This window comes from Scaptodrosophila lebanonensis, unplaced genomic scaffold (genome assembly GCF_003285725.1).
Source record: "Scaptodrosophila lebanonensis strain 11010-0011.00,11010-0021.00 unplaced genomic scaffold, SlebRS2 tig00000147-arrow-arrow-pilon, whole genome shotgun sequence".
NCBI lineage: Eukaryota > Metazoa > Arthropoda > Insecta > Diptera > Drosophilidae > Scaptodrosophila > Scaptodrosophila lebanonensis.
The window spans coordinates 741,631-749,235 of NW_022060591.1; positions in this window are offsets into that span (position 1 = coordinate 741,631).

Below are 7,605 nucleotides of genomic sequence, written 5' to 3' on the forward strand. Positions count from 1 at the left end.
CAATTCAGGGACCCACTCGGTCCTTAAAAAAACCATTCGCATACTTTAGTGTATCGAGTGGCAACTCCACATTTTTGTCCTCATAATTAACTTTACACATAATTTTTTTTTATACTTATATTTGAACTCTGGCGCAGTGCTGATTTCAGGGACGGTGTCCCCAAAATATACGTTACACATAGTGTCCCCGAAAAATACTTTTGGCTACACTATTACCTTTATTTTTCGGCACAGCAGTTCAATAGGTCCAAAATTTTGTGAAAGAAAGTGTCCAATTTATAAAATTGTATTAAAAAAAACTGAAAAATTGTATGGTCCTCAAAATACACTTTATCTATATATATAAAACAGTTTGTCCTGACTGACTGACTGATTGGTGATCAACGCACAGCCCAAACGGTAAAAGCTAGGAAGCTGAAATTTGGACTCAAGTATCCGTTCATAGAATGGATTTTGGAAAATTCGAGCTCCAAAGGGTGGAAAACGAGCACCAAAGTTTGTTTGAAAAATCTTCAGTTTTTCACCAATCAACTTTAAATTTGATTTTCAAATTTGGGGACTGTAATCTACGTAACTAAATCTACAACTTTGCGTTCAAGGATTTTCAAAATATGCATTTTACAAATGCAGGCAGAACAAACAATACAAAATATCAAACAGTTGGGGACAACTTATACTTATACATACACACACACACACACACATACAAGCAGCTGTTCGTCACAGGGCTGAGCTCAGGCTACTGTGGGGGTCACAGGTGGCGGATAGTGAACGGCCTGTGCAAACAGGCCAGCTGCGAATAACCAATAAGCAGTCCCCGACCAAGAGCAGCAAGGATGGAAAGTGCATCTAAACGTGGGACATCCCGAGTAGCAGTGGCAAGACTGCAGACCCTAAAGAAGAACCGGCATACCAAGCCGAAATACCCACGAGCACACCAAATGGAGAAGCGGAAAAGCGGGTCCGAGGACCCATCAGGATCGACCCCAGTAAGATCCTGATTATGGTATACTGGGCAAACATGCAACACCTTGAACAGACGATACTAGGCTGGTGGGTGAGGTATTCTGTTACCAATATGGGCCGGAGTGGAATGTGATCCAGGCGGCTTTCAGGCTCGTCCCGTTAATTTGGGGTGTAGGGTCAGTTAAAGTTATCCTTCTGTCTAGCTCCCGGTCTGGCTCTGAACACATGCACTCATAAGGTCTTGTGTCAACACTCGCATGGCCTCCCTGCATTGCAAAGATAACCATGGGACCTAATAAGGGTAACTACACAACGAATACAAGATAACGGCTACGAGTTGGGACCCAACAGCACAAAAAATGGAAATAACAACAACAACCACACTGGTGGAAGTACAGATAGGCTCGAGCCCTCAGGCCGGCGCAAAGAGGCACTAACGGGAAGCCCGGGGCAAAACCCCTTCCAAAAAGCATCGAGGCTACCACGCTCTCTAGTACAAACCCTGCAGGTGCGGAGTATGGAAAGATCATGGTCATCTCCTCCGGAACTAGAGAGCGTACCAATGCTAGGCCAGGCTCCGAAACAAGGGAGAGACCCTCTCACGAAGTTGGGGGAAAAAATCGGAGAGCTCAACGAAATGATTGGTGGTGGGAGAAGGTCTATCCACCAACCAATGCGTGACTTGGTGGCGGTGATAACATCACTATACCAACAAGTTGCTAGGGCCAAGGAGTCCCAGGCAGAGAAATCCGTGCGAACAAATGATAGGGGCACACAGACTGCCCGGCAGCAAGAGGTACGCGGCACACCAAAAAGGCTAAGAGAAGAGGTAGAGAGACTTAGAAGAACACCGCCAAAAAAGACGAAAACTAGCAGACAGGAGAGCCAGGATAACGCAGATGCAAGCGTGCCGAAAAGAACACCGAAGCCAAAAACCGACCAAGCAAGCGGACCGAGCCAATAGAGGGAAAAGGCACCAACAAAAGGAGGAAACAGCCAGGCAACCAGCAAGTGGATACACGTATCCAAAAAGCGAAGGAGGCCGCCTAGGCCTGATGTTATGATCATCAAGCCGACGGAGAAACTGTCATTTGCAGATATTCTCAGGAAGGTAAAAAGCGCCCCTGAATTGAAAACAGTCGGAGAAGAGGTCCAGGCCGTACGGAAGACGCAAAAAGGAGAGCTGCTGCTCGAATTCAAGAGAGCAACTGATGTGACCACCGGACAACAACAGGAGCACATTAAAGGAATGCTGCCCACTGAGGTCTAGGTCAGAATGCTTACACAAGAAGCCACGTTCGAGCTAAGGTACCTCGATGAAGTGACTACGGAGGACGAAATACTCACCACATGGAGGAACCAGGTAGGTGACATACATGGCGAGGCCATCAAAGTAATCAGGGATGCTCCTGGTGGCACTAGGACGGCCATAATCGTCATACCGGAGAAACAGGCAAAAGAGGCAGAAGAGTTAGGGAAACTGCGAGTTGGATGGACAGTCTGCAGTCTACTCAAAAGGTCTACACCGACAAGATGCTACAAATGCCTTGACTTCGGGTATATGGCAAGAAACTGTAGAAGTCTCAAAGACTGGTCGAAGCACTGCTTCAAGTGCGGGGGACTTGACCACCTAGCCAAAGCGTGCCAAGGAGACCCACACTGCTTACTATGAAGAAACGACCCAAATGCCGACGCCAGGCATGTAACAGAAGGGCCTAAATGCCCCCACTATATATCAGCCCGACGGAAGGTCTTGAATAAACACAAATGAGGGTCCTTCAATTGAACTTAAACCACTGCGAGGCTGCCTAGGAGCTTCTAAAACAGATAGTGCGCGAGCAAAAAATCGACCTAGCAATCCTCAGCGAACACTACAGAGCGGATGACTCACAACGATGGACCACTAGCGGATGCAATAAAGCATCAATATGGACATGCGGCAAGTTTCCACTTGAGAAGACGCACAGTGGCGAGGAAGGATACGTAAAAAGCACAGTGAACGGAATAACGTACTACAGCTGTTACTACCCTCCCAGCATGCCGCTAGAGACATACAGACATGCACTTGATAACCTCATCAAAGGCGCGGAAGAAGTAAAGCCCATAGTTATCGCAGGCGACTTCAATGCATGGGCAGTCGAGTGGGGCTCAAATCGCACGAATCACAGGGGAGAATACCTTCTTGAAGCGTTTGCAACCCTGGATGTGGCACTGCTCAATTGCTGCGAAAAGGACACTTTCTCCAGAGGGGGGAGAAGCTCAAAGATCGACATAACTTTCATCAGTTCTGCCCTACTACCCTCAACGGAATGGCACGTATCGGATGAATACACGCACAGTGACCACCAGGCGATAATATTTGAGATCCACAGACGACCTACGAGACGGAACCCAACAAATGGCACCCGACCCAATCCAGGATGGAGAGACACCACCTTCGACAAAGAGGCATTCAAACTGTCGATGGGTGAGTGTCACCTAATGGGTAGTGCGAGCAACAAAGCGTCCATCCTGATGCGTTGCATTGCTGATGCCGGTATCGCGTCTATGGCCAAGAAAGGCCAACAGGCTAGAAGACAACCCGTTTACTGGTGGAACAGACAGATTGCCGACCTCCGCAAGAAATGCATACGCGCACGTCGAATATGCCAGAGAGCTAGAGGTCGCGAAAACTTTGCCGAACTCCAAGAAGAGTATAAGGCTGCGAGAGCCACCTTAAAAAAATCTATCACCCAAAGCAAAAGGAACTGCTACAGAGAGATGTGCGACGACGCTGAGAATAACCCATGGGGCACAGGGTACAAGCTGGTAATGAAAAAGCTAAGCAGCTTCCGTTCACCAGTCACAACATGCGCTACGAAGCTCAAGGCAATTGTGGAGGGCCTCTTCCCCCAGAGGGCAGAAATTACATACTCAGTGGCAGGCTGTGAGTCCACAGAAAACATCCCAGGTGTCACTCTTGAAGAATTAGAGGCGGCGAGCAGAGGACTAAAACTAAAGAAAGCACCTGGGGTGGATGGACTCCCAAACATTGCCCTCAGGATGGCTATCGAACACGAAGCTGAACTATTCATAGAGACCTTCGATGCATGCATTAAGGAGAGGAAAATCCCCCGGATCTGGAAGAAGCAAAGACTGGTGCTAATCCCAAAAGGAAATAGCGCCCAGGACGCTTCAGGCTACCGGCCGCTCTGCATGATTGACACTGCCGGCAAACTACTGGAAAAAATAATTAGCAGAAGACTGGACGAATCCCAGGAAGTAGATGGCCGACAGACCGACAATATGGCTTCTGCAAAGCCCGCTCAACAGTAGATGCGATAGCAGCAGTTATACACACAGCGAAAGACGCCATTAAAGGAGTGCGGTGGCTTGAGGAAGAAAAAGAGTACTGCGCCATTATCACGCTGGACGTAAAAAATGCCTTTAACTCAGCAGACTGTGATGTCATTCTTGCAGCACTTGATGGGAAAAATGTACCAAAGTACCTAGTAGAGATCATTAGGGACTACCTTAACGACAGAGTGCTCCTGTACGACACAGACGAAGGCAGAAAGCATTATGCCGTGACAGCGGGTGTACCACAGGGATCAGTGTTAGGCCCAATACTATGGAACATTATGTATGATGGCATACTTAGGCTGGAACTGCCCAAGAGGGCAGAAATCACTGGGTTCGCGGACGATATAGCAATAGTAATGACGGGAAAGCACCTTGACATACTGACAAGACTGTGTAACCAGACTGTAGCAATAGCTAGGAGCATAGGACTCAAACTAGCTGACCACAAGAAAGAGGTACTACTTGTAAGCAGCAGGAAAAAAGTAGAGTTTATAACAATAGAAGTAGGAAATGAACAGATCACCTCCAAAGCAGCAATCAAGTACCTGGGAGTCATGATGAGTTTCTAGCAGCACATAGAGCATCAAAACATGCTCATCTCTAGCATCTCAGCTGATCGCATATTTACAGCGACTTACCGTTTTAATGTTAGCTAACATCGCTCCAAATGTATTCTGAACAATTCTTAGAGTCATTTATCGTTAAGCCTATTTTGTGAGTGTATTCATGCGATTTACAATAGCAGAAACACACCTTTTACATTCACAACAATCATATTTGGAATTTAAGACACAAATTAGTGTTGAATTAAAAAATTTAATACATACTTATATATGTATAGGCGGATAACGCCTGCATGAAAAATTTAAATGTATGTATTTGCTCAAGCATTTGCTGGTTGGGGGCTGAGGGTTGTTGATTAACTACTCCCCCCTTCAAGACGCGGCCGTCCTCGGTTGTGCTGATGCTTGCCACCATCTTCTTTAGTTCGCATGTGTTTTTTCTTTTCATCATGTATTGTCTGACGAACACACGCAGATCGCCAGGTAGCCTCCAAGTCCCATGGAGATTCCAACTGCTAGTTTGGCATTTGCAACTACATCATCCTTAACCTCCTCAATAACACGTATGTTATCTTCGTTTAGTCGGTGGATGAAGGGGAGGCTCAGCATCTGGCCGTGTGCACTGATGTTAAGCAACGGAGACGATGCGATCCCTGGGAAATTGCTTTGAGCGTTGTTGCGGTTCACGAATCTGGTGTCGTTAATGCGGGCACTGGCCCGTCGTCGACGCAGATTCCCACCATGCGATCGTTGACGATGATGATCCCGTCATCGACGTATCAATAATACCTGCGATAGTTTTCAAGGCTGCACCCAAAAAGTCTAAGCTTCTCGATATTCTATGGTGCTCATTCAAAGCGGACAACAAATTTCTTACGTGCTCGGCATCCAAGTCCAATAGTTTCCGCATGTGAGACTGAGGAAACATCTGACATTCCAGCAGTCTCGTCTGTCATGCGTGCAAACTCGGTCAAATTCGCTGCTACCGCTAGCAACAGAAGTATCGCGCGTCCAAGTCTGGAAATAAAGCTTAGAGTCGTGTCTGTCCAACATAAATTATGTGTGCTTCATCTGATTTTTGGTCCCCGAGAGGTGGCTATTCAAGGCTACCCTGGTTACTACCTTAGGTTGTCCTTGCGGACAACTCTGCCATTAATTAGAACCGTCGTTCCTAAGTCTGCGTCCACCCTCCGCTCAACGCATAAAGGTGTCAGTTTGTTGCCCAGCCTTCTGTTTGTTTTTTCTAGGACCCTTTCTCCTACTTCGAATACTCTGTTCTGTCTGCGCTGGTTCTCCCTGTTGTGCAGGAGGTTCTGGGCTTTTTCCACCCTGCCCCTCAACAACTCCTACAATCCCGGGTCAGAGGCGTGCAGTATGTCAATAGGTCTTTTGTCTGTATCGTACGATTATATTCCGCCGTGGCCAGAAGTATTACGTCGGTCCTCGATCCCCTTTTCGATTTCAAGCACCTTGCCATCTCTAAGAGTGTGCTGTGAAAGCGTTCCACTTGCCACTTGCCCATTTGACGTACTATGTAGCGGAGGCGCATTCTCCATAGTAACCCCAAAATTGTTTAATAAAAGCGATCTCATCGTTTCCGACTTGAGCGCCGGTTCATTATCACAGTAGATCGCGCTGGCGTATGGAAAGATGTTCATTAATTGTATCAGGGGTGCTTTCACATCCTCTATTGTCCGTGATGCAATTGGTTGCACCACAGCAAATTTAGAGAACTTATCCACACATGTCAAAAAGAATTTCTTTTCTGTTGAGAAGATATCTATGTGAAGTCTCTCACCCGAGTGGGACGGAATTGGCGTCTCGCCCAGTTTCTGCTTCCTTGGGTGCCTGTCGTACTTTGCCCTGGAACAGACCCTACAGCTTGATACAACTTCGTTGGCAAGCCTGGTCATCCTAGAGAAATAGTAGTCAGACAAGATCTGTAACACGTTCTCTTGAGCGGCCCTATGAGCTTGATTATGACAGTTTTTGAGGATCTCTCTGCTTTCATTGATGTCAAAGATGTCCGCCACGAATTTCTTGCGGTGCCAGAACTACGTGGCCGGAAAATTCCGAACCAAGTCGTTCTGAATGTATGCTGATGTGGGCAGGTTGCAGTATATTGCATTTACCACGCCTGTGTTAACCACTTCTTTCACTTGCTCGAACAGATTTTCTTTGTTCGTGAAATCTATCATGTGGCGAGTTTTTTCGCCAAACAAAATAAAATTTAGCTTTAGTTGAAGGCGCGCCTCCTCTAGGACAATCTGATTCCTGAAGCAATTTAAGGGCTTGTCCGTGGATTCGACCGTGTAGGTCAACGACAGCTTACTGTGCATAGTGGCTGCGTCTGATTCATGGTATTGGTCTTCCAATGTATTGACAATCTGTCGCGACAGGGCGTCGGCAATATGATTTTCCTTGCCTGGTTTATAAAATACCTTGGCGTTAAGCTCGTCTATGCGTGCCTTCCAACGCTTAATTTTCGCGTTAGGGTTTTGCCTCATTTTCTGAAAAAACTATAACATCATCGACGTAGACATAGCAAGTCTTGCCGATCTGCTCGCGCAAAACGTCATCGATGGCCCTTTGAAAAATACTGCCCACATTCGTTAGACCAAACGGAAGTCGGCAAAATTCGTACTTCCCCCCATTTACCGAGAAGGAAGTTTTCTCACGATCACGCTCAGCCAGCGTGATCTGGTGGTAACCAGATTTTAGGTCTAATGTAAAA